This window comes from Bos indicus, chromosome 11 (genome assembly GCF_029378745.1).
Source record: "Bos indicus isolate NIAB-ARS_2022 breed Sahiwal x Tharparkar chromosome 11, NIAB-ARS_B.indTharparkar_mat_pri_1.0, whole genome shotgun sequence".
NCBI lineage: Eukaryota > Metazoa > Chordata > Mammalia > Artiodactyla > Bovidae > Bos > Bos indicus.
Genome location: NC_091770.1, coordinates 69,292,762 through 69,320,481, shown reverse-complemented (window position 1 = coordinate 69,320,481; position 27,720 = coordinate 69,292,762). Strand labels below are relative to the sequence as shown.

The 27,720-nt window shown below is 48.3% G+C and overlaps 1 protein-coding gene across 1 annotated transcript in view; it reads left to right on the top strand.

Annotated features, from left to right (window-relative positions):
* The first annotated feature begins 16,205 nt into the window (after positions 1 to 16,205).
* Positions 16,206 to 27,720, top strand: part of LCLAT1 (lysocardiolipin acyltransferase 1) — a 284,186-nt gene continuing 272,671 nt past the window's right edge. The window contains exon 1 of the mRNA XM_019970479.2: positions 16,206 to 16,373. The gene's annotated coding sequence lies outside the window, so the exon portion shown is untranslated. The remainder of the gene's footprint in view (positions 16,374 to 27,720) is intronic.

Sequence of the window (27,720 nt, the reverse complement as noted above, 5' to 3'; positions counted from 1 at the left end):
GCAGCAAGAGCCCTCTCCCTCCTGGTTTGCCGGGGAAGCTCCTCTCTGCTTGAGGGCTGGCGGCCCAGCCCAGAGATAAACACAATGGGCTCGAGGTGGACATTGTTCTCCAACAGGCCTGGCCCCAGCCCAGCTGGGATGAGCATTCCCTGTCCAGCATTCCAAGAGGCCACAGTCCCAAAAGATAATTAAAAATCAGCTCCCAGTGGCAGAGAGAGAAAGGTGCTGAGTGTGGAGCAGACAGCGCAGCCTGGCTATTCATTAGGCACAGACCCCTCTGCATGGTGCAGGGCACCGTTGGCAGGCTGATGGCTGTCAGCTTTGAACAGAGCCTGTGCCTCTCAATGATTTGCTGGCGACAGGGGCCAGAGAGGCTCTCCAAGGTCAGTTTTTAGAAGTTGATGGAATGCTTGACAAACACCTTGCACTTCACCTTGTTTTACCCTGAAACTCTGAAGAGATTCCAGAAAGTCTTGGTTTAATGGTTTCTCACAAGGGCCCATGACACAGATGCTATGCTCGCTCTCCTTCCATCATTGGAAAAATAGAGGGGCAGAGGAACTAAGCTGGAGACAGTGTTCAGCATGGCAGGGATCCAGGGGTTCAGAACCTCCCACCTTTGTGTGCTCATCCCAGTGAACCTCACCGTGAACCTCACCACCTCTGTGACCAGACGGAGGGATGACTTAGGCCTATGCCAGAGGCAAGGAATGAGGCTTTGATTTGCTTCCATCCCTAGGACCCTGTAGGAGCAAGGCTGCCAGAGATGACCAAGGTTGCTGCAGTAAGGGCACTGGCTCTGCTGACCAGAGTAAGAGTCAGAAGGTGGCCAACATCATGCCTGCCTCTGGTCAAGGTGAAGTTTTCCTTCTCATCTGACTTTCAGATGTCATTGTTTCCAGTTATTTCCCTGAATAAGGGGTATTCCATAGACTGGCAGGCAGAATGGACCCCGCCCAGAACCCTATCATCGGCATTGACTCTTTGTCCTCTGCCCCCACTCACATCACACATCAGAACAGAAGCTGACATCTTTGCACAATGAGGCAATGGTCAGATCTGACTGGCCCAAATGCAGAACTTGACCTAAGACAGGGAACAAGTTGAGAAAGGACTTATTTCCTCTCCAGGTGTTTCAATCACAGGGAAAACTTGGAAGGTATAGAGAGTCATTGTCTGCCATGTATTTTGTGAACAGAGAAGAATATAGTGAGAATAAAGTCAAATCAACCTAAATTCTAACCCCAGCACTACTACTTGCTAGCTGTGTGTCTTTAGGCAAATTAATTAGACTCTCTGAGTTTGATAAATAAGAGTACAGATGCCCATCACAGAGGATTGCCGAGAGGCTTAATTAATAATGTTGCTTATCAGGAGTCAAACACTGAGAGTTGACCAATAAAGAGTGATCCTCCTTCTTGCTTCCTGCCTTAGCTTCCAAGACGAGGAGAGACTGGGGCAACAGGGTAATGCGGTCCTAATCCAATGTCTACATACAAGCAGGGAGCTTAATAGAATCCAAATACAGACAGGCTTTGAGAACTCAGAATTTTTTTCCTACCATGTGACTATATTTATTTGAGGATTTTCATGCAATTCAGTTGCAGAAAAACTAAGGAACACAGAGGAATTAAGTGAGAGTTATACTCTCATGTGACATACACAAATTCTACAACAGTCACAAGGCCTGTGACCCGGATAATGTGATGGGATGATGCTATGCTTCCCCAGGTCTGCAAGGACACTTGAAGTCAGGAAGGACTCCTGCCACTTGCTTCTGCTGCAAGGGATTATTAGAAGCCACTAGAAGGATTTGTCTGTAATCATCATAGAAGAGCCATTGTCTCTCTGCTCCTCTGATCCCTTGAAAGCAAGAAAGGTTGCTAGAATGTGCTAGAGAAAAAAGGTCATGTGGAGTCTCATAAACAGAGACAGCAGTGCTGGTACGCAGCGAGGACAGAGGTCTGTGGGCAGCAGGGCAGCTGAAGCAGGGGCAGGCTAAGAGGTGGTGGGGCTGGGCCAGCATCGTGCTCTCCTGTTATTAATGATGTGGTGGTGGGTTAGTCGCCTAGTCCTGTCTGACTCTTTGCAACCCCATGGACTGTAACGCACCAGGTTTCTTATTCCATGGGATTGTCCAGGCAAGAATACTGAAGTGGGTTGCCATTTCCTTCTCCAGGGGATTTTCCCAAGTCAGGAATTGAAGTTGGGTCTCCTGCATTGCAGGAGGATTTTTTTTACCGACTGGGCCAAGATGTGAAGATTAATGATGACTGGTGTATATTTTGCTCCTGTCAGGCTCTAGGCCCAGCACCACATGTTTTCTTTCCATTGCTTATTTAATCCTCGGACCATCCTATGGAGTAGTTACTATTTATATCTAAACCCTATAGATGAGAACACGGGAGTTCAGGGAAGTAGAGTCTTGTTCAAGGTCATACTGCTGCTATGTGGTGGAGCTTGGACCCTAACACAGGTCTCTTGAGGTCCAGAGCCCCTGAGACACCATTTCTATACTGCTTCTGCTGTTACATTGCTTCTACTATCAGGCTTCCCTGATAGCTCAGTTGGTAAAGAACCCGCCTGCCATGCAAGAGACCCCAGTTCGGTTTCTGGGTCTGAAAGATCCCCTGGAGAAAGGATAGGCTACCCAATCCAGTATTCTTGGGCTTCCCTTGTGGCTCAGCTGATGAAGAATCTGCCTGCAATGTGGGAGACCTGGATTCGATCCCTGGGTTAGGAAGATCCCCTGGAGAAGGGAAATGCTACCCACTCCAGTATTTTGGTCTGGAGAATTCCATGGACTCTATAGTTCACGGGGTCACAAAGAGTTGGACATGACTGAGTGACTTTCACAGAACATATTAGTGATTCTCCTATTGAAGCTGAAAAGAGCCAGCCCTCTGGGACCCAATATGTGGTCGCTGGGCCAGTAGCTTCACCTGGGCTCTTGATGCTGTGTTGTGTTAAGTTGCTTTAGTCGTGTCCGACTCTTTGTGACCCCATGGACTGTAGCCTGCCGGGCTCCTCTGTCCATGGGATTCTCCAGGCAAGAATACTGGAGTGGGTTGCCATTTCCTTCTCCAGGGGATCTTCCTGACCCAGGAATCAAAGCCATGTCTCTCACATCTCCTGCATTGGCAAGCAGCTTCTTTACCACTAGCTCCAGATGAATAGACTCTCAGACCCCATCCCAGACCTGCTGAATTAGGATCTGCATTGTGACAAGTGCCCCTGGCGTTCTGTGCACACCTCCAGTTTGAGGAGCTTTTCTCCAGTCGCTAGTGTTCCAGGATGTTAATAGGAATGAAAGGGTTTCATGGTCAAATGAGTTTAGGAAAAAGTGAGTTAAACAAAGCCAAATTGGCCTCTTTGTTCCTGGATCTCTCAGTGCCTTTAACAGGCTGATGTATATATTACGATGTGCTAATTGGGGGTGGGGTTTACAGTACTCCTCAAACTTATTTGACCCTTGAGACTTTTTGTTTTTTAAGAGAAACAGCTTGCCAAACTAGTGTACCACTTTGGGGAATGACTGATTTAGACCAACTGCCTTGGGCACAGCTGTGTAAATGAGGTACAGAGAAGTTGTGGGTTTGCCCGAGGTGGCAATCAGCTGGTGGCTGAGCCAGGGTTGTATGTGAGGCTTGCAGGCTCTGTGGACCTCGCTCTTCCCAAGGTCTGGGCCAGGAGGCCCAGAAATTTCACTCTGATCCTGACCCATCTGCCTCCTCAGCTCTTTTCCTCGGTTGTGAGGCAGTAATCTTGCCCTGTGATCAAGCTGGGTAGGAGAATGGAGTCAAATAGTTAACCTGTGTCTGAGCTCCTCTCACGAGGCAAACCCTCAGCCTGAGATCCCAGAGCGCACAAATGGAACGCAAAGGAGGGAACCCAGGTGTGTCTGATTCCCCGGCTCGGGGCTCCCGCCCTCGTGGAGGTAGAGAGCCTTCTAAGCCAGGTCCTCACCAAGCAGAGCTGGACCTGGAGACTCTGCGAAGAGTGAGTCCTGAAGGTGGAGCCCAGCCTCCCGCGGACAAGTGGTGGAAAGATCAGCCCCAGGGCCCCCCAAAACGTGAGTCACAACCCAACCCTTGGGAGGAAAAAGGGACTGTGTGTATGTATGGGGCCAGGCAGGAAAGCTTCTCTGGCCATCTAGAAGGGGACAGGGATGGAGGAGGCATCCACCACCTGGCTGAGGGACTCTGGATCTCAGAGAGTCTTCTCCTCCAGCTTCTGCCAAAGGTCGAGTGGCTGGCAAAAGTTTACAAGCTGTGCATCTGTGGGCAGCTCAGGGAGAGGCCTGGTGAGAATGATAAGGTCAGCAGGCAATCCTCTAATCAGCCAAAATAAAAAGCTTATCTCTCCTGAGTGCTTCTGCCTGGACCGTCTCCTGGTCCCCCTTTATTGAGACACCCAAGACTTCTCTGTGTAATCCTTTGAATTCAGACCTAAGTGTTACAGAGTGAATGGAAGCCATTGTGCTCAACCAGTCACTGATGGAGCTTTGCTGGGGCAAGTAGGAGAGGAGACAGAGAAAGCATCCATCCCGCTGCCAGGCTCTGTGTGCGGTCCTCTGCACCTTCTGTTTCCTTCTCCCAACAGGTGGGTGAGGACGACTCCCCCTCTTATAGGTCAGGAAATAAACGCACAAAGAGATTAGGCAGCCTGAAGTTACCAAGTGAGAGGACCAAGGTGTGAAGCCACAGCTTTGGGGCTCTGACACCCTCTTAGGAGAATGTTTAGTCCGGGGGAGACCAGACCTGGGAGAGGGGGATGGCAATATCATCCTCCCGGGGGGGCAGGCCAGGTCTGGCTCTCCACACCTGGGCCCCTCAGACCCCAGCTCAGCAGCAGGCAGATACTCAGATCATATGCTGCCCTGATTAAATCTGAATCCCCAGATGAAACCCATGTACCCACTCATGAAAGCCTCTCAGGTGATTCCAACACAGTCAGGCGTCAGAACCAACTTCCTGGCTCTATAGGTGAGGTCGCTAAGGCCAGGGAGGGGAGGCAGCTTTCCAAGAACATACAACCCACCTCCCCATAAGGACCCCAGCCTAGGTCTTCTAATTCTTCATCAGCCAGACTGGCTTTCAGGACCACCTCTCCCCTTGACTAACTGTGTAACCTTGAGTCAGTTAACCTCATGATGAAAGCTGTAAATGTATTTAACCTCTTTCAATGGCATATATGTTCCAGAAACCCAACCCCCATCCCAAGTTCAGCCCATTTTCTACTATATAATGATGAACAGAGAATATTCTGAATAAGAGTGGGATTGAGAATCTAACCATCCCTACTCATTAAGGTCAGGGCAGGACTTGGGGTGCCCTGGGAGTGTTACCTGCCTGGAGGAGTCTTGGGTATGACCAGGTGACTGGTATGACCCAAATGTCATACCAGTCACCTATGAGTGGTGACTGGGGAGTGGGAGGCAGGATACAGAGCTGAGATCCACCGCTGAACTGGAAAGGCAGCCCGGAGTGGACACGAGGAAATGGAGGTGGTGCCACCAGGTGGACAGTGTATCTTGGTCCATTAGAGTCCTGGCAGGTGCTCTACAGAGAGGGACCATCTCTGTAGACAGAGATGCAGAAAGACAAGTTAAACACGTGCTTCCCCTCCTGCTCATGGCTTTCCTATATAAATAAACAATTGATTAAAACCCTAGGTACATATCCTAAGCTGTTTAACAGTGGTTTTTTTCCAGCATAGTGGGATTATGGGGGAACTTTCACTTTCTTGATCCTCCGTATCTTAGAGACTTAGCTTTTTCATAACAACCACCATACTACTTTTGTCATAAAAGAATGAATTTCAAAATGCTGGTATAAATATTTGCAGAACACCAGTTACCTATGCTTTCAAATGGACTTTCAGGGGAAATCAGTCATTTGGAGAAAGATCTTCAAATGATTGCAACCCAGGCGCAATTCAGCGCCCTCCCCCTTTTCTTGGCTATTTTCAACGACAGCTGCCTTAGTCCTGGGGCTGCCCTTCACTCTGCCAACCGGGGCATCTCAGCCCCAGTCAGCCCTTCTCTCCCTACTGTTGCTTGGCCATCCTAAAGCACCCTCTGCCTGCACCCCTTCCATCCCCACACAGTCACATCCTTCCTCAACAGCTGGAAGGCCTCCAATCTGCAGGATCAATTAAGCCCTAAACAAATGATAACTCTCAGTGCAAAAGGGGACAGAGGGAAGCAGCTCTAAGAGTATCATTCTGCTAGAGAAACTTCACTGTTTTATGCCAGAAAGTGACCCAAAGACTGGCTCCTGCAGGTATAATGTGAAGAGACAGCTATTGGGAAGCAGTTCAAAATGAGAAACTTTCTGAAAAGCAGAGCAAAAGTGGTCTAGGTGCGCAGGGTTCCAGCCTTGGGGGCAGCCCCCCAACTCTTTGGTGTTATTCACCCCCATCCTCCTGATTTGCCCAGCCAGACACACCCAAGCCTGGGAGTGCTGGGCAGAACTGTATCGTGTGATGTTTAGCTTTGGCGCAGTCGTGAGGGCACAGGTCAGCTGTCTGTTTAGTGCCTATGCACCCTGGGTGCCTGAGTTGTGGATGAGCGCAAGTCCAGTGCTTAAACTACAAACTTTTCATACGACGTGGTCCCTAAATGTAAGTCAGCCACCCTGACTCATGCTCCGCAAGTCACAGCACTGTTCCTCTGCTTCTGGGAACACCGGCTGGTGGGACCAGGTTGAGACAGTTGGCAGTCTCCAACATGGCACCTTCTGAAAGAGGAGTCAGGAGACTGGCACAACCCCTCTTTGTGCACTGATTCGAGTGTAACCCCATAGATGACGTGGCTCCCTCAGATAGCATCCCCAGCTCCTGCTTCACCTGCTGCCAACATTCCTCTGTTCTCTTCTCATCCTTGTCCCTAGATCTTTGCCGAGGATGGAAATCCAACTGCTCCCCATCACCGGGGATACCTGGGGTGTCTGGGTTAGATCAGAGGTCACCAGAATTGGTGGGGGTCGGGGTGGGGTGCGGTAAGGGGCTTCAAATTCTGTAATAGGCCAAAGCACTCCAGGGCCTGGTGTTTTATGGAAAAGGTGTCACCTTTCTCATGGAACTCGGCTGGAAGGCTCATGTTCACGGGTGCCAACCCCGTTCATAGCTACAGGAATCTGAACTATGAAGACACTGGATGGGGGACAAGGCCCTGGGCTCGGAGACAGACCAAGTGCTTCTCTGGAAGGAATCTTGGCCTCTTGCAGACCTGGGAAGTGCCAAGGCTTAGCTCCTGAGTGAGGAGCACTGGTGCTGACAGCTGGGAGTCCGGGCTATGGGGCCGCTGGTTGTGCAGGAGCCAGGGAGGCTGGGGCAGGAGGAGCCCTTCCAAAGGTGGGGGTGGAGGGGAGCTCTGGATTCTGCAGACACCCCCAGACTGGCCCCTCTGAAGGCTCCCGTGGTGTCAGAGCCGTTTCACAAGCACCTGCCACAGTTATCGGCTTGGCTGAGTGCTTCTGGAGTGTGGAGAGAGGGTGGGTAAGAGAAGCAGCTGTGGACTTCCTTCCAGGAAGCTCTGTGGCCCAGAGGAGCTGGAGAGTCACAGGACACGGTGCGTTCACCCCCCGAGTTCGCCCCATGCTGCTGGCTCAGAGCAAACACTGGGGGGTCCAGACGGCTGAGGCTCCAATCCCCCTCCTGCTAGGTACCAGCTGAGTGCTGCAGACAAGGCCCTTGACTTCTGAGTCTCAGTCTTCTCAGCTGTAAAGTGGGGATAATGAAGCCTCCTCGCAAGGTTGTTGCAAGGCTACATGAGAAAAGGGACAGAGGTGAAGGTGTATGGTAGAGTGCGAGCCTGCTGAGATCGGCGGGGCCACATGGGGGGTGCAGGGCAGATGGGGACTCCAGACAATGACAGGAATCTCTGTATCCTTGATGATGTCTTCTTTCTGTGGGTATCTAGGAACAACTTCGAGGAAAGGAGGAAAGCTCCCTGGGAGGAGAGGAAGGGCTCTAGACCATATGGTAGGCAGGGAGGCCAGCATGAGCAGGGGCCCTTCCTCCTGGGTGGCCATGGGGTCTGCCTACATATTTTTGACATCCTGTGTGTCAGGGAAAGATTCCTATTGACTAAAATAAGCCGTCTCTCTATAAAATGGAGTCCCTGGTGGCTCAGAAGGTAAAGAATCCTCCCTCAATTCAGGAGACCTAGGTTTGATCCCTGGGTCAGGAAGATCCCCTGCAAAAGGGAACAGCTACCCACTCCAGTATTCTTGCCTGGAGATTTCCAAGGACTGAGGAGCCTGGTGCACTACCGTACATGGAGTCTCAAAGAGTTAGGCACGACTGAGAGAGTAACACGCTTTCTATAAAAGGGAGTGATTGGATGGGCTGAACTTCAAATTCTGTCCAAGTATATCCTATTACCCTGAGCACCTAGCTATCTATATAAGCACATGTGCACACACATGTGCACACACACACTCACAGGGATGCACAATCACCCTGATATACAAGTTCAAGTCAAAAGCTGATATTTGTGGAAGGCTATGGATTGTGTTCCAGGCTCAGGCACAACCTTGCTTCTACTGTTAGGGTTAGAAAAAGACTAAGACAGGGACCCCTCTCTGCTCTGGCTGCTCTGTATTATCTCAGCAGTAAGTGGACAGTTAGACCAAGAAGAGTATAACCAAAGGGAGGCTGGGGACCCACCCGGAACCAGGCCAGCAGGCAGGGGTTTCCGGCCTTGTCTTTTCTGCATCCCAGATATACCCCAGAGAGGACAAGATGCTGGGCCCAGCCCAGGAAGGCCCTGGAAGTGTAACTGGTGCCAGGGTTACACTTTCATGCTTGGGGTAAAACCAGGGGGATTCAGGGGGCAGTACTTCATCATCTTCCCATGACTCTCCTCCCGCAGGACCAAGCAGGGAGGCTTCTAAGGGTAGTAGCGTTAAATTATTAAGTGATTTATCTGTTCACCTCCCAATAATTTCTGAGGCAGACCTATATTCTGCTTTGAGGGAGCTCAGAGCTTCTATCTCTCAGTGTTCCCCGTACTGCTGACGTCCCAAAAGGATGAAGGAGAACTTCTCCTGGAATCTGAGTGTAATGTTGGGAGGCCTCCAAGCAGTAGAGTCCTGTGGAGGGCTAGGTCTGCAGAGTCTGGGTTTTGAGTGTCCCCCCAAGTCTTGGAGCAGAGGAGACTCTCCTTGGCCCCTGTACCCCCCACACCTTGTCTCAGCCTTCTCAGCTGAGGCCAGCTTGGACGAGAATATCCCAGCCTCTTTAAGTATCACATACACGCCCAGCAACCAGACCACAAGCCAGACCCACAGAGATGCTTGTGCAGGTGTTAGTTAACAGACCCACTGAAAGAACACAGAAGGAAGTGGTTATAATTGTGGCTTGGGGAATCAAGGGAAACTTTGTGAAGGAGAGAAGAGGTGACTAGGCCTAAGAGACAGCTAGGATATCAGCAAGAGGTTGAGGGAATGCTGTCAGCACAGGCTCAGAGGCAAGAACAAATGAAAGCAGAATGCATTTCGATAGAAGCCTCAAATGGCTCCTTGACTAGACCAAATAACTCCCTGTACATTGTTGAAGGCACATGGGTTTTGGAATCCAGAAGCTCTGGCCACATACTAAATACGTGACTTTAGATAACTCGCTTACCCGCTCTGAGCTTCAGTTTTCTCATCTGTAAAACAGAGATGTAACTGCCTACAAGACCATCTCACAGGGTTGTCTGAGCTTCAAATACATCATCACAAAAAGCGACTCGCTAGTGCCTGCTCAGTACCTGGTAGGTATTTTGTCTCCTCCCATAACTTCCCCGTCCTTCTTTGGCCTCCATTTTCCTTCCCTAAAATGATGCGAAGCTGCTCTGCCCCCAACCCACTGCCATTCTTCTCAGAAGCTTTGTGGGTTCCCTGAGAGATCCCCATTCCTCCGAAACAAGTGGGGTGGGGTGGGGAAAACAGGACATGAGCATCAAAACTACACATGATTGCCCCCGTGAGAGGAGTCTTTAAACCACACTGGGCGGAAAGGCTTCAGCGGAGAACTAAGGACAGAGCTGGGAACCGGCAGGCGAAGGGAGAGAAGACAGCCAAGTTGTTTTTCATTTGCAGAACTTCCAGCTCCGGCCAAATAACATTTTTAAATACTATTGACATGACAAAACTAAACTTCTTGGCTTGGGCTTGAATTTTTTTCTCTTCTTTTTTTAAATCCCAAATTGAAGAATGTATCTCCTTTAGAAGTGCGTCTGTCAGCCTTTCTGCCCACAAGGGTTCAGCTCAGAGCTAGTCCAATTCGCCAAGGTCAGAGAGAGATTACCTTGGCTCCAGCGATGCACACCTGGTGGGGAGGAGAGTGAATGCGGCCAAAGGCCAGGCAAGCAGGTTCTCCTGGTGGGAAGCGAGGCTGCTGGAACCCTCTCCTGTCACTCTTCCACTCCTGTTCTCCCTCGCTCCTGTGTGCGCACGCATGTCTGTGTGCCGTATCTGCTGGGGGCCACCCTCCAGATGGGGAATCATTTCCATGTCCGTCTGCAGCTAGGACTGCAGAATCAAGTGAAATGGAGAGAGTAGGCAATCATTCCAGCTCTTGGGGTTTTAAACTACTTCCACCTAAAGTAACCAGACAATTGATGTTGGAGTGGGTGGTTCATTCTGCCTGACTTATCCACATAATTGCCTCCATTCCCCATTCACTTTGTGTGGATAATACATGGCATCATCCAGGCCAAGGAGGAGCACAGGTATTAAATGAGGCACGTAAATAAATATAGTTGCCCAGCCCAGTCTCTCCACAGGTAGCATGTTTCTTCATTTCATCAAAGCAAATATTTCTCATGCAACAAGCATTTCTTGTGCCAAACCCCATGCTAGGTGTTGGGGATACAATCATGACTAAGAAAATACGGTCTTTGCCCAGAGAAAGCATGTATCTTGGTAAGCAAAAAAGTTAAAAAATAAGGGACAAATATGATTGGAGATTATAGAAAAGATCAGAATGAGTCAAAAATTTTGTGCTTGCTGTAAACAATGTTTGGCAACTGTTCACAAAAATAACACCTGTATGTGAAGTCAGATATGCCTGTGATAAGGCCTGGTTACCGGCCGAATCAGCATCAGCAGGCCTTCCCAGGTCAAAGGCGGCCCTTAAAACTGTATTAAAGGGTTTGCCGGCAAAACCAGTGACTCTGGCATAAGAAGCTCTGAGCCTATGGCCTCTAACAGCTTAATGAGTTTGAACTCATTGCTTTAGTCTCCTTTTTCTATTCTACAAAATGGGCATCACAGCTTGCCCACCAAACCCCAGGTTCTTGTGAGGACTAAGTGAATGTGCTCAGAAAACTCTAGATAGAGGAGGGGGTGTTGAGAAGTTTCCTCCACAAAGAAGTTGAGTAAATCTACGAGGAAGAGAGAGAGGAAGGGAGAGGAAAAAAGAAGTAGGGAGGGAAGAGAAGCGCAGGGGTCAGGGGTGCACTGCCAGTGAACTACTTAAACCCATCCCCCCGCCAGCAACGATGGAACACGATCATCCTCATCTGAGTCTTGGAAAGGTCAAGGAAGCCATACTGCTCACCTTGGTAAGCTGGGATTTGATTGATCTGTCCATATCCAAAGCTTGGCTTTTTTTTTTTAATTGAAGTTTAGTTAATTTTCCTGTGTTGTGTCAGTTTCAAGTGTTCAGCAAAGTGATTGAGTTATACGTATATTCTTCTTTTTCAGATTCTTCACCCATTATAGGTTATTATAAGATTTTGGCTATAGTTCCCTGTGCTATACATTAGGTCCTTGTTGTTTATTTCGTATATAGTAGTATATACGCTAATCCCAAACTTCTAATTTATCTCCCCCACCTCCCTGCTATCCCCTTTAGTAACCATGTTTGTTTTCTATGTCTGTGAGTCTATTTCTGTTTTGTCAGTAAGTTCATCTGTATCATTTTTTTTAGATTCCACATATAAGTGATGTCATATGGTATTTGTCTTTCCCTGACTTACTTAGTGTGATAATCTCCAGATCCATCCGTGTTGCTATAAATGGCATTATTTCATTCTTTTTTTTTTTTTTTTTACAGCTGAGTAATATTCCACTGTATATATGTACCACATCTTCTTTATCTATTCACCTGTCATTTAAGTTGCTTCCATGTGTTGGTTATTGTAAATATTGCTGCTGTGAACATTAGGGTCAAAGTTCAACTCTGTCATAAAGCCATAGCTAGAGCAGGGGAGGGAAGACACCAATTCCTTTTTTATTTGGACTTGACACTTTTTAGTCCCAAATGAGGCCTTCCTGAGAAAAGCCACAGGGGATTCTTTTTAAAGGAAGAATGTGACCAAACCATACAACTTCAGGAAATCGAGATACTGGAGCTACTAAGCTACCCTTTTTATGGATTAAAAAAATTTTTTTAAAAAGGCCCTAGGAAGTTTAGGTGACTTGGCCAAAACCATGAGACTGATTACTGAGGGCATTAGAGAAAAGAAAAAAGGAAGACTAGACAGATTTTTTTTTCCCCAAACTGAGTGTTACTCATTAGTGGGTCACTAAATTCATGAGCGGATCATAATCAGAGACTTTAAAAAATGAACTAGCAGAGGATAGAAAATAGAGTGTGTTGTACTTGGCAAAGGGGAGCTCTGTTTGTGATGCTTTTCAGTTCTGTGCGTTTGCTTGCATATAGGCAGAACCTGAATGTAAAATGACTGTGGGTCCTAGTTAGAACCCTCTGCACAACTCCAGACTGGAGGAAAAGCATGAGGAGGAAGAGACCCGTGGGACCGACAGGAAGTTTGAACAAAATCCAAGAGTTGCTCCTCCTATTCAAGCAAAACAGCTCTAAAATAACCACAGGCCTATTTTTAGCACATGCCAAATTTACCTTTCCTTTGCTCTCTGGCCTGGACCAGGAGAGCCTGACCACAGCAATCTCTGCTCCTGGGGAGCCCAAGGGGCTCAGGAAAGCTGTCCCACAGGCAGAAGTTTAGGGCCAGGCTCTTATATAAATCCCAAGACTCTTTCCCATTCCTTACTTCCTCTGCCTGCCTGGGGATTACAGCAGGTCCTCGGAAACAAGGAAAAGCATCCTTCACAACAGGATGTTGCGGGGGAGACCACACACTGCTACTCTCTGAGTCAGGCCACCAGGGAACCAGGCTCTGTACCCCTTAGTCACTGCCGGACACCTTAACCCTTCAGGGAACAAGAGACATACAGCTCACAGCTGAGGCCCTGGAGGGAGATGTAGGGGATCTTTCCAACCTGTGATCTTACAGATGGAGCTTCCACAGCACCAGGGCCCAAGTTCTTATACCTGAAGCCCATCTAGCTCCTAAAGCTTGGGGTGGAGGAGAATAAATAGCATTTGAAAGATTCCTCACATGCTCAGGCATGTGTATGTACGTGAGTCTGTGTAGTGGAGGAAAGTGTTTGGCAGAAGAAGCTAGAATTATCAATAGACCTAAGAGGAAGCACCAGGAACCTCATCCCTGGATGATGGGAGGGGTTGGCAAGGGCTCTGCTATAGACAGCAGAAGTGCCAACCTCTTCCTTTGAATGTGTGTGTGAGGGGGTTATGACAAGTGGGAGTAGAGTGAGGATGAAACTATTCACAGCACCAAGGACAACTGTCAACCTCGAGCATCGATTACAACCAGAGCCAACCAAGTGATAATAGAAAAAGTAAACATTTGGCTGAGTTGTAGAAAAGGAACAGAGTCAGTTTCAGAAGCTGTTCACCACTTGGGTTTCATTTCCTTGTAGATTGATAACAATGATGCTTACCGTTCAATCCTGTGTAGGTGTATTTTGTGGTAGGTGTATTTGATGACATAAGCTCTGTTCATTGGTAATAAACACTCACCGACTGTTGTTCCTGAGACAGCTGCTGTGCTCATCACGTACAACATCCCTGATGCGAGCGACCCAGAGAACCAGTTCCAATCACTGTCCAGCCTCTGGAAAACAACTCCTTGGGAGAGCAGCCTCTGGGTGGGGAACCTGGCTCCTGAGAGGTGAAGCCCAGTGCCAGAGTGTCCTGCCTCACCACCCTGAATCCACAACACTGGGCTGTTCATAACGTCCCTCCCTAAAGCCCAGTTCCAGTGGGAAGGACTCCTAGGAAAGAGATTCCTGTGAGAGAGACTCAGGGAGGCCCTGAAGGGTCGCCGAGGCTGCCTTTCAGCTACAGACAGACAGGATGTGTCTTAAAGGCCAGTCTCCAATGAGCAAGACACATCTATTTGTAATCCCAGATCCTCTCCTTAGAAACTTGACCAACTCACTTCATCTTTCTGAACTTCATTTTCCTCATCTCAAAGAAGGAGGTAGTAATAACTGTCCACTGGACTATGAAGATGAAGTGAGAACAGTGAGTGAAAAGTTCCTCCCAGGGCTGGCAGAGAGAATCCAGCACTGGCCTTCTCCCTTTTGTAAGGTGGGCATTGATTTTGGGGCTGACCCTCAGGGCAGGGAGACCCAACTGCTTGCTGCCCTGATTTCTCAAGATTTAGGGTGGTCTCCTGGTGGTCAGGGCTCCCTACTCAGTGAGGTCTGAGACTTCCTCTCCCTCCAGTACGGCCTGGGGGGAGCCCACAGGCCCCAGCAGGCAGATCCTGGCTGTCGTGGCTCCAGAGCAGTTGTGGCTTGGAAGGAATCTCTGGCATGTGTCACGTCGGCCCCCACAAGCCATGATCCATGGTGTGTGGGAGAAGTGCTTTGTTCCGGGGCCAAGGGGTCAGTTTGTAGGAGGGTCACCCATGGGTCTCCATACTAGGCAGCTCCCCTCGCTCCTCACGCCCCATCCCCACACCAGCTGCTCTGGATCACCCGTCTAGCCAGGGAGACCAGGCAGCTTGTGCTGTGGCTCAGAGAGGGCTGCGTGCGAGCTGTGGCTGTGGGGCAAGGCCGAAGCATGGGGAGCAGGGTCTGCCTGCCTGGGAGACCCACAGGGACAGGAGCTGGTATGGAAAGGGTGGCAGAAAACCTCAAGCACCAATCTCAAATTTGCTCAGCTCATCACTCGACCGCATAAGAACCCCATGCAAGTCAGGTCCTTTCCTGGGGCCCCAGTTTCCTTGTTGGCAAATTGAGGGGGTTGAACAAGACAATCTCTAAGGTCCTGTCTAGCTTTACTATTTGGGACCATAAATTCCTATTTTCTTACAAGGCCCACAGTTCTCCCATCAACAGGTTAGCATGTTTTTCTTTTTCTTTTTAGTATTTATTCATTTGGCTCAGCTGGTTAAAGAACCTGCCTGCCTGCCAATGCAGGAGATACAGGAGACTCAGGTTCAATCCCTGGGTCTGCAAGATTCCCTGGAGAGGGAAATGGCAACCCACTTCAGTATTCTTGTCAGGGAAATCCCATGGACAGATGAGCACACACACACAAACACACACACACACACTTTATTTACTTGGCTGTGCCGGGTCTTACCCTGACCAGGGATTGAACCTGGGTCCTCTGCATTAGTAGTGTGCAGTCTTAGCCACTGGACCACCAGGGAGGTCTCTGGTCAGCATGTTGAAGCAGATGGGATGGGTGGGGGTGGGGGTGGGGGCGGTGGGCATGATAGAAAGAGCTATGGGTGAGAGGTAAATGCAGATGGTTTGGTTCTCCCAGGCAGAAGACTGGTCTGTACAATGTAATTGTCTTTATTTTTCTGTAAGTGGATGTATTTTCCATCTCAAGCCTCCGTTCTGGTTGATGTCGAACAACTAGTATAGTTACTTCCAGGTAACTCAGTCAAGCGAGTCATATTCTCCATCATTTAGATGCTTAGTTCTATTAAATTCAGGATTTTAGTCCTCATCCCCTCCCTGGAGCTGATGCTAAGGGAGGATCCACTGCATCTGGAGACATAAAGGCTCTCTGCTCAGTCTGCCCTGGGTCCTCCTCTGAGATGGAATGTGCTCCTCTCTGGTCGTCAAACATGCCCCCAGCATCCCTGTGACCTGGTGCACACACCTTGCCCACCCCGCCAGGCTCTCTGTGCTGCCACACAGTCTCTGCAGCACGCCCTGTTCCTGCTAAAGGCCCCCTGCAGACCGGCTGCTTCCTCATGGTCACTCTCCGGGCTCGTTTCCCCTCCCCCTGCAAGAGCCTGCAGAACCTGTGCGGGTGGGGAAGGGGGGGTGGAGGGGGTGGGGTGGCGGGGGCCGGGGAGTGTCCAGACAGGCCCCACTGCCACTTCTTCATAGCTCTGTAGCTCACCATGGTGGCCGAGAGGACTCCCTGAGGCTCCACATCCTCCCTGGAGAAGTGAGGCACAGGTGCTAACCTGCCTGGACGCCATCCTTACAGGAGGAGTCTGTCGTTTCCTCACCACAGGACCCAGGAGAGGACTGGACCTTGGAGGCACATCTGACTCTCCAAACCATCTTCCTCTTCTCCAGGTTAGAGGGTATTGGTCTTGAGGTGCAATGGGATAGGGAGAGGGTAGGGAGGAGTATTTCAAAAACAAAAGATTTTATGTATCTCCTGTCACATCTGCTTTTCGTGTTTTCCTCTCTCATACCCGGATCAAGGCCTTGGGCCTCCAAAGCCAAGCACTGTATGTCTTGGCTGTCTGGTTCCTCTCACTTTCGAGTGGGAAGGAATCTCAGAGTTCAGGTAGTGAAGCCCCTGGAAGGGCAGGGCAAGGGGTCAGAGCTGGTCCTAGGCTCTGAGATGCCTTTGATGATCTACGGAATTATTGGTGTCCTTTAAAAAAAAAAATTCAAATAATCCAAAGCCTTTAAGTTAGTACAAAGAACAAACCTTTCACCTAGACTTTCAGGTCTTCCTCCGTATGGTCCACCCCCACTCTCCTCTCCCTTCACTCCTAACTAACTTGATGGGCCTTTAGGTACCTTTTCTTCATCTCTCTGAGTCTCAGCTTCTTCATCTCTAAAACACGGTTAATCGATCATTTCTCACTGTGTTATGGGACGAATGCTAAGTACTATTAGCAAATCAGTTTTAATAAAAACTAGAAGTGAATTCTTGCACAGGATCTGGCATGGAACAGGTTTAACAGGTCTTGGTCCCCGCCCAGCCCAGGCTCCAGCCAACTGGAGCACAGCCTTGTATTCACGGCTTAGTTCTGCTAACACGCCCCCCTCCCCCCACCTGGTGCACTTTGTGTCACCTCCACCGCTGAGGCTCCTCCAAAATGCTGCCACTTCCAAAAATCTCCCCTGAACCAGAAGGGTGCCCCCTACTCTTCTCATATAATTATTTATGCCCACGACTCCTCTTCCACCTACAACGACGTTGAAGCTCATTGGGGGCATGAACTTCAGCCTGTTTTATACGCCTTGCTGGGAACCATTGAGACCAGCCTGATCCACCCAGGGCTAGACCTCTGCTGGCTCACCAAGCACTACTCAGTGTTCTAGGCAGCTGCCCAGGCTGCTCCCTCACGCCCAACCTGCTTTCGCCTTGATCCCATTTCTACCTGACTCCCACTCTTGGATCTATGATTCTGGCCTTCCAAGTGGGGGTTATTTGTTCTCTCCAGCTTAGCCCAAACCTTTGGCTCCTATATGTCCCCACTGGTAGCCTGTATTCCAAAGACCCCAGTCCCTGCCCTGGTGTCCAGGCCCTACTGTCCAGGCCCTACTGCACATGGCCCTGCTATCCAGGCCTTTGTAACGAAAACCATAGTGAACATTTATAAGTGTGTGTGTGTGTATGAGTATAGATTCCAAGGTAGCTGAGATGTCCCCAAGTGACTATCTGGCAGAGAAATGAGACTCAGTCAAAGCCAACTTCTGGCTTAGAGTCACAATTTCCTGCCAGATAAAGGTGACTGCCTCCTTGCTGGGAGTTGTACATTTGATTCTAACAGGTCTAAGATGAGATACTTCGTGAGGCATGGTAAGGGGTTTGCCAGAGTTTTGGGAGACAGATGCCAGCTGGTGTCCCCAGACTCAACAGGCCTCAACTGGCCCCAAATCCAAAGATTCATGAATAACTCTGAAAACTCTCCCAGAGGGTTGGTCACTTAGTATTTAAGCCAATGACTGGGCTGTGAGATCCCCAAAGCCTTGACGTATGCTAGAAGACCCGTCTGGGACTCCCGAAGCCGTGGGAGGGGAAGGGAGAACGTGCTGTCACCATCCCGAGTTCAGTGCAGGTGAAATAAAGTAGGACAGGTCATGAGGTGAGTAGCTGAAGAGCCTCCCTCAACGCACCTTGGTGTTTCTTCCCTCCTTCAGTGCGCTTTTATCAGGTCCCTTCTATGACAACCCCTGGAGAAGGAAATGGCAACCCACTCCAGTATTCTTGCCTGGAGAATCCCGTGGACAGAGGAGCCTGGCGGGCTCCACGGGGGCGCACAGAGTCGGACACGGCTGAAAGCAGCTTAGCATGCACGCACACGCAAACCGGGCACTGTGCCGGGCCCTGGAGCTACAGTGATGAGGAACACAGACGCAGGCCCCACCCTCACAGAGCCTGCAAGAGCTACAGACAGGGGAATGGGAACGATGGAGTAAGAGGGAGTGGTGACCTGGGGAGCATGTGGGCATTTGGAGTGCCTGGCGGGGTGAGTGGGCTGGGTAGCTAGGGTTAGTCAGGGAGGACTTCCTGGGAAAGGAGATGGTGTAGAGGGGACTAGAATTTTAAGCCAGGAAATCTGCATGCCAAGTTGCTTCAGTCATGTTCAATTCTTTGTGATCCCATGGACTGTAGCCTGCCAGCTTTCTCTGTCCATGGGATTCTCCAGGCGAGGATAGTGGAGTGGGTTTGCCATGCCCTCCTCCAGGGAGACAGCAAGGATGAATGACCAGAGAGATGACATCCCCTGCTGGAGCTGAGAGCAGTGGCTGGTAGGAACACACAGGGCAGAGGGGTGGAGGAAGCTGAGGCTTGAGAAGTGACGGGGTGCCAGTCATCAGTGGGTGGGCACACGTGGTTTGATGGAGTCACTGCTTAGTACCCATTTCTTCCTTCCCTTCTCACCTCAAATCCTGAGAGGAGGCTGCAGGCTTTTTCACACCTTCTATAGTGTCTAGCATGGGACTTTGCATGCAGTAATTGCTCAGTGAATACTTGTGAAGTCGTTGACCAAGGAGAGGGGTAAATAAAAGGTTAAGAACTTAATTCTACCCAGAGACCCTTAGAAAATTAAAGCCGGCCTTTCCAATCATGTGATCTGCACATTCATGGCCCTGAAGTTGTGATTTTATAGCTAAGACAAAATACTCGTTAAAAACTAATAGGAATGTGTAAAATCAGCACTGGCAAACCTCAGTTGGCAGGCGGGAAAACCTGGCTTCTTGAAGCCTGCTTGGCTGCGTGGTCGATACATGCCTTGGGTAGAGAGAGCCAAAGGTGAAAAGTCTTTCACTTCTGGGATCAAGAAACTGACTCAAAGCCCAAATAACAGGCTTCAGCTCTCTAGGGCAAAAGGACATTGTATGCCTCAACTCATTACAGAGTGCCAGATTAAATGATTTCACAGACATGTTCATTGCAATAGGGGTTCAGAAGAGTCTGTAAGTCCTCACTGGAGTCTTTAGGGGAAAGGTGTAGACCATCAGCCTTGTGCTATGGTTGGACCTCAGCCAGGTCAGAGGAAACCAAGGCTTCCCAGAGCCTGTCTGTCCTTCAGAAATCCACTGACTTCCCAACTCTCCATCCCTCCAGCCTCCCTCTTCTGCCCAGGCCACCCCCACTTAACTGGCCATGCCTCCTCAGTACACGTGTGCTGTCCCCTCCACACACATCTCTAAGCTGGCCATCTCCAAGCCAGACACTTGCTGTGGCACCAAACACCTTTGTCAATTGATTTCTCAGTAGCTTAGACATGCTGCATGCAGAAAAGGTTGTTTTCTGGTTAAGCAACATCCTCAGATATTTTTGTCCTCTCCCCACAGATCGCCTCTCTAGACCCTTCTCCCCAGCCCTCATGCTCTCCTTCCCTCCACTGTTTAATTTAGGAGTTGAATGAGTTTTCTAGAAACACACCATAGAAATGAATTCCTCAGAGGCAAGGCAATAAATGATCTGAGATATGCATGAGTGATGGAGCCTTTTGGTAGAAGACAGTGAGGAATGTTGATCGTGGAAAAACAAAATCCAAGAGGCCAAATTTTAGAGGGAGCAATTTGTTGTAAATGGGAGCATGTCAGAGGCACTGGAAACTGGTTTCCTCTGCCTCCTTCTGTAAGTTGAATGTGCTCAGTGGGGGTGACAGAGGATGAGATGGTTGGATGGCATCACTGATTCAATGGACATGAACTTGGAGCAAACTCCGGGAGATGGTGAGGGACAGGGAAGCCTGGCGTGCCACAGTCCATGAGGTCTCAAAGAGTCGGACATGACTTGGCGATTGAACAACAACAAAAATGGAACATAACAGTATGAAACCAAAATACTGAAAGACCATTTCTTTGCTCCATAACCCAGCCAACAAACATAGGGAAAAATAGGAAACATACCTTTCACTCTGGGAGTTTTTGTTTTGGGGATTTTTTATGTTTTTTGTTTTGTAGGGGGAGATAATACTTTTATTTTTACATCTTCCCTGGGTGTTAGAACAGGTTATAGCACTTTGGAAAGGACTTTCCAAGGGATGGTAGGACACTCATTGAAAGATTCAGTGGGAAAAGTTCTTTGACTCTCCTGAGCTGGCTGCAGATAAAAATGTCACCATTAGAAAAAGAAAGCCAGTCATTGTTTGGTTAAAGATTCGTATTTGCGAACCTTCAGTCCTGGATTAAGGAGGGGATTTTTTTTTTTTAATTTTTAATACAAATATGTGTCATCTGAATGATTGGCTGGCTTGTGCCCTCACAGGGAGCCTACAGAGTAAAACTATTTGGGGTTACAAAATGGGAAAAATTAGTCACCAGTGATTCACGGAGATTATAAATATGTAGCTATATTGTTCTCTTATTTATGATCCAGCTGGGATGAGCTGTTTGGAAGGAAGCAGGAAGGCACACAAGCAGTGCCAAAGGGGAGCGGACGCTCTGCTCAGGCTTCGTGGAGTGAGCACATCCCCCATCCGCCAGGCAGAGCCACCCTGGTCTCAGTCCTTGCTGAGCAGTGCCGGCCCCTGGAGAGCTGTGACGGCCAGGAGTGAGAACAGGCTAGCACCACCCGGCATTCGTCCTGAGGTTCTGAGCTGCCAGGGGTAATGCTCTTATCTTGGGGGAAATTTCCAGCTTTGCTTTTGCCAAACTGGTGTTATCAAATCGGGTCCCGCTGCTCACTGCTTACAAAATCAATACTTAACAAATGTTGATAGAAAAGAGAGTTGCCTTTCATCAGAATGCTGGCAATCTGGGGAGATGGCAGACTCGGCATTCCCCCAAACCACCTCTGAAGATTCTGCTTGAAGAGAAGCAGGGAAGTAATCTCAGTGAATTACTGAGCTGGGGGTCAAAGTGGTTGCCATCCCCACCCCCACCCTCCCACCCCACCGTGTGCCGGCTTGTATGTGGGCTTGCTGACTCTTCATAATCTTTCCTTAGACGCTATCTTGTTCATGAAAGGGGAAGCTAGGGAAGAGATCTGGTCCTCTGTCAATTACTTAGTCTTCATTTCTACTTCTTTGAGCAATGGAAAGGGCCAGTAAGTTAGGTAAAGTATTGTGTGATCAAAAGATTTGAAAGACGGGCCAGGGCTGGAGACGAGTAGAGCGTGGGGGTGCTTAAGGTTTAAGGTTAGTGACAAGAGAAAGGGGTGCCTCCTGCAGAGAAAGCTTTCCTACATAGAACTTTCGCCTGCCAAAAGCTGCTTACACCCAGAGAGAAAAATACAGGGATAAGGGGAACCGTCAGCTGGCAGAGTTCCACTCAGAATTCCAGAAACTCACAGCCTAAGTCCTCCTCACAAACACACACACACATGCAATTTGTTCATCTATCAAAGTGTACTGAGCACCCATGTATGGAGTGCTAGGGAAATGATGGTGAGAAAGATACCCAGGCCCCGCCCTAGAGCAGCTTTCAGCCTGGTGGAAAAGAAGGACCTCTGCCCAGGGATTACAATGGAGACCGATGAGGGAGAGGATAGAGAAGCTCCACGCACTGGAAAGCATGCAGTAAGTGCATCCAATCCTGTTACAGGCCAGGAGTGGTTTTGCAGAGCAAGGAATGTTTGAGCTGACCCATGTGAGGGAAAGCTAAGATCCAGGCAGGGCAAACGTAGAAGCATAGAGGAAAGCAGGTTTGCAGAGCATGCAGGGCAGATGCAGGAAATGTGGCCTCACCTGCACTAGGGTATATGAACCAGCCCAGAGATGCTCAGAAAGGCGGGGAGGATGGCCCCAAAGTGAGGGAAATGAGGCACCAGTGGTAAACTTCCTTCCCAGGGTCTTATCATGGTGCTCTCCAAAGAGACATTGTCCAATCTATAGGCTCATATATCATTGTCTAGGTCAATTTTTTCTAAACCTTTCACTCTGAGACACTCACACAGCCTCAGGGAGTCCCCATTCAGCACACAGGTGACACTCAGGGCCAGAGCAGGAAAACTTGCACCCACGAGTTGAAGCAGATCCAGATGGTGGCTAGCAGGTTGCAACAAGTCCAGGTCTGAACTAGGAGACCAGCTTGAGAATTACTCCAGTCATTGTTACCATTTGCTGACCCTGAAACTGCTCCCATGCCTACAGAGGGCTGGAGTCAACCCGAATCCAACAAGTAGGGGGGCCAGGTCTGAGGGACACCAGGACTAAGAGGTCCCAAAGATGAGTCTGAGAATTACTGGATTCTGTGGGTAGGGCTTCAGCCAGGGATGGACTTATAGTCAGGGCTGAGAGGACTGTGGAGGAAGGAATATGGAAGACCACGACCCCCTCAGCTGACCCCTGACTACAGTCTTCCTCTTTGCCCCAGTTCCTGCCTCATCCTGGCTGATCTCTGCCTCCATGCAGTTGGCTTTCCTAATTCCCTGCTGTCCCAGTTGACAGACCCCTGCATCTCCACCTTAGGCATCTGAGTCCACCTCCATACTTCAGCACTGTGGTTCACAGGAGCCAGTCTGCCTTAATTTGAATCCTGGTTCTACCATTTGCCAGTTGTATAACCCTGAGCAAGTCAAAGCACCATTATATGCCTCCATATAAGATGATATTAGAACCTGTACCAGTGGGTGCTGTGGGATTAAAGAGTTAATACAACACATGGCACATAGCTGGGACTCCATAAATAGTGTTAGTAATAGAATGGACTATGAGTTGCAATAAAGTGTTGCTATGTCCCCAAACTAAATGCAATGTCTGGCACAGAATATATACTTAATTTTTGTTGATGAATTTTGTCCTCATTCCAAGCTGCTCTACCCCTGGTATTAAAAAGAAAACATCCATCTCTTCAACCACACCTTTTATTCTTCCCACTAGATCTGGTCTTTTAATCTCCCCCACCTCCATCTTATTCTATCCTGGTCCAGCCTGCACCATGGGAACTAGCCTCTCACTAGCCATTCCCACAAGCCGCCTCCTCCACACCCCGTACAGGGCCACTTCTTAGACAGACCCCGACAGCAGCCGTCCTCGCCCTCTGCGCTGCCCTGCCGCTCACAGCCACCTTCTTTCTACTGTGCCTTCCTCTCCCCACCTTTGTTCTCAGGAGAGGATCTCTCCCCCTCTTTTTACTGAGAAAAGAAACATCACCAAACACAAAATCCTTCTAACTTCTAAAATGACCCCATTTTCCCTTGCTATGCCTTCTTTCATAGGCGACTTTCTCCATTATGCACCCTTTTCTCTCAATTGCAGCTTATACTCTCCCATCTCTTTGAGGTCCTGCTCCTCAGTGTATACACGAGTTTAATACTCCCCACTCCCCTCAGGGAGAGGGAGTGGGGTATGTGGGTTGATGGGGGAGTGACAGTTCTCTGGGAGATCCTTTCTATTGTAATGTTTCACATGCCCACCAGTAATACAGAAGGAGTATCAACCAGGAGGGTGTTGACAGAACCCCAAATGGGATACTGACAGTAATGAATGAAACTAACTCTACTAAAAATGGATATATAACCATGTGTGGATCACAATAAACTGTGGAAAATTCTGAAAGAGATGGGAATACCAGACCACCTGACCTGCCTCTTGAGAAATCTGCATGCAGGTCAGGAAGCAACAGTTAGAACTGGACATGGAACAACAGACTGGTTCCAAATAGGAAAAGGAGTATGTCAAGGCTGTATATTGTCACCCTGCTTATTTAATTTATATGCAGAGTACATCATGAGAAACACTGGACTGGAAGAAGCACAAGCTGGAATCAAGATTGCCGGGAGAAATATCAATCACCTCAGATATGCAGACGACACCACCCTTATGGCAGAAAGTGAAGAGGAACTCAAAAGCCTCTTGATGAAGGTGAAAGAGGAGAGTGAAAAAGTTGACTTAAAGCTCAACATTCAGAAAACGAAGATCATGGCATCCAGTCCCATCACTTCATGGGAAATAGATGGGGAAACAGTGGAAACAGTGTCAGACTTTATTTTGGGGGGCTCCAAAATCACTGCAGATGGTGACTGCAGCCATGAAATTAAAAGACGCTTACTCCTTGGAAGGGAAGTTATGACCAACCTAGATAGCATATTCAAAAGCAGAGACATTACTTTGCCAACAAAGGTCCGTGTAGTCAAGGCTATGGTTTTTCCTGTGGTCATATATGGATGTGAGAATTGGACTGTGGAGAAAGCTGAGTGCCGAAGAATTGATGCTTTTGAACTGTGGTGTTGGAGAAGACTCTTGAGAGTCCCTTGGACTGCAAGGAGATCCAACCAGTCCATTCTGAAGGAGATCCAACCAGTCCATTCTGAAGGAGATCAGCCCTGGGATTTCTTTGGAGAGAATGATGCTGAAGCTGAAACTCCAGTACTTTGGCCACCTCATGTGAAGAGTTGACTCATTGGAAAAGACTCTGATGCTGGGAAGGATTGGGGGCAGGAGGAGAAGGGGACGACAGAGGATGAGATGGCTGGATGGCGTCACTGACTTGATAGACGTGACTCTGAGTGAACTCCGGGAGTTGGTGTGCTGCAATTCATGGGGTCACTAAGAGTCGGATACAACTGAGTGACTGAACTGAACTGAACCATATGGAAAAGGTGGGGAAGACAATAACCATCCTAAGTAATTTGAAAACCAGTATTCAGCTATATATTCTAAGGCTAAACCAAAAAGAACTATATACAGATATCATCCTCTAACAAGTAGATTCATTTCTCACAAGAGTATGAGTAGCAACTCTGAAATCCCTTTACAGGTTTATTTGAAGTGAGCAAATGTAAATATACTGCAGATAATGAGAGCAATGTTCCTCACTGTTAGAGAAAAGAGTTACAAACAAGGGAAGGGGAAAAGCCAGAATGAACCATGTGCTATTGGATTGGAACTGAAGGTATTAGCATGAACTTACAGATTTGAATATGCAGATGGCAGGCACAGAATTTCACAACTATTTCAACATTAAGACTTTCCCATCCTTTAAAAAGCAAAAACTTTCCTTCACCCCACAAGGATGCTGTCCTCCTCATCTTTGTGGCCCTCAAGTCTAGAGCAGCACTCAGGACAGAGAAGGTTCTTAGTGTTTGATGAAGGAATGAGTGAATGAATAAATGAATGAATCTCTAACATCTCCCCTCCTCTTTGTTATATATCCAATAACATAGTTGACACTTTAGCTACCCTATCCCTCAGTGGATATCCCTCAGATGTCACTGAGGGATTTGCTTATGTAAAAGCAAAAGGGAGAGAGTTTATGGTACCAGATCAGAAGGCTATCCAGGGAGATGGTGTGACTATAACTGTTGTCTCAGCATCAAGTTTAATAGTGTCCCCTTTCCCTGTGTAAGTGTCCTAGTTGGGATAATGAATTACATGGCTATCCTACAGAGAGAGGACAAGCAACTTTTACTAAGCCCTGGATAGGAAGTGGTACCCTCTACCCAAGGGCAGCAGAGCCCACCCCTTGGCCTTATCATGTCAGTGCACTCCTCCAAATTGCCAACTGTCCGTAGCTGTGATTCACTTGAGTTTTTCAGAAGCCACAGAAAGCTGCCCTGGCCATGCACACCAGGCTGATCATGGCAGGGAATCAATGTGCCCCAGGAGCAGCCCTCAACCAGTGACAGAAGGGGACTGTGTATGATGGCCCAGGTTCTCACCCCTCAGGCAGGACAGAGGCAGGTGTGTGCTCCACACCGTTTCCCAGAATTCCCCGTTTGATTATGCTCCGATCAACCACAGTAGTAACTGCTTATTATGACACCTTGGTCGGCTGCCCCTGCCCCTGCCCCTGTCCCACTTCTTGGCTCCGGTCAGTGTTTCCTGCACTTGCTAGATGAGCTCCTTGCCCTTGAATTCTTCAGGGTTTGCTTCTGGGGGAACCCAAACTGAGACACTCAGCTCCCTCTTTCCTCCCTGGGGTCTAAGGAGCCTTGTTAGTGCTAAATTGCTTTGCACTGCTTTCCAGGCACCCCATCCTCAGGCAATCCCGTTCCCCACAGACCTGAGCCCTTCCCCAGCCTACACGGTTCTTGCTTCCCAGGCCCGTTCCTCCCTCCTCACTGTCTGCCCAGGGCTGAGTCACCAGGGGGCTGGAGTGGATATGGATCTGGGTGGCCAAGGCCTTCTGTTGACCATGGCCTTAACCTAGACCCTAACGTCTTTCTGGGTTTTCTTTCTTACCTGTTTTTAAAGAGAAAAGATTATTAAATTTTCTGTTTTATATTGATTCCTTTCTTATTGAAGTATAGTTGATTTACAATGTTTTAGGTATACAGAGAAGTGATTCAATTGTATACATATCTATAAACACACATATTCTTTTTCAGATTCTTTTCCATTATAGGTTATTACAAAATGCTGAATATAGTTCCTTGTGCTATACAGTATGTCCCTGTTGTTATCTAGGTTATACATAGTAGTTTGTGTCTGTTAATCTCAAATTGCCAATTTGTCACCCACTTTCCCCCTTTGTAACCATTGGTTTTCTGTGTCTATAAGTCTATAACCGTTTTGCAAATAGTTCATTTGTATCATTTTTCTAAAGATACACATATAAGTGATGTCATTTGATATTTGTCTTTCTGACTTACTGATAATCTCTAGTTGCATGCATGCTGCTGCAAATGGCATTATTTCATTCTTTTTGTGGCTGAGTAATATTCCATTGTGTGTATATACCGTATCTTCTTTGTCCATTCATCTATTGATGGACATTTAGGTTGTTTCCACGTCTTGGCTATTGAAAACAGCGCTGCTGTGAACATTGGGAGGATGTATCTTTTCAAATTAGCATTTTTGTCTTTTCTGAATGTAGTCCAGGAGTGGGTTGCTAGATTATGCGGTAGTTCTAGTTTAGTTTTTTAAGGACCCTCCACACTATTCTCCATAGTGGCTGTACCTATTTACATTCCCACCATTAGTGTAAGAGGGTTCCCTTTTCTTTCTGTTGAGGCTTTCTGATTAGATGTTTCTGTGTCAAATTCCAATATCAGTTCAATAGCATTCTAATGATCCACTCCTGGATCTGACTACAAGTGTCCACCTCTTCATCCATTTCACAAGGATCAAAGGCCAAAGAAATGGTCAGAGGAAGGGAAATTACATTTATAGGATCCCCAGTTAATATGCAACAGGCTCCATGTGAGTATGGCCTTATAACAATTATAAGAAGTAAACTGGATTTTTATCTTTTTAGAACTAAAGATTTTTATCTGCAATTTTTAAAAGGAATGATCATTATAGAAATTTCACAAAATATGAAAAAAAGGAAAACATTACTC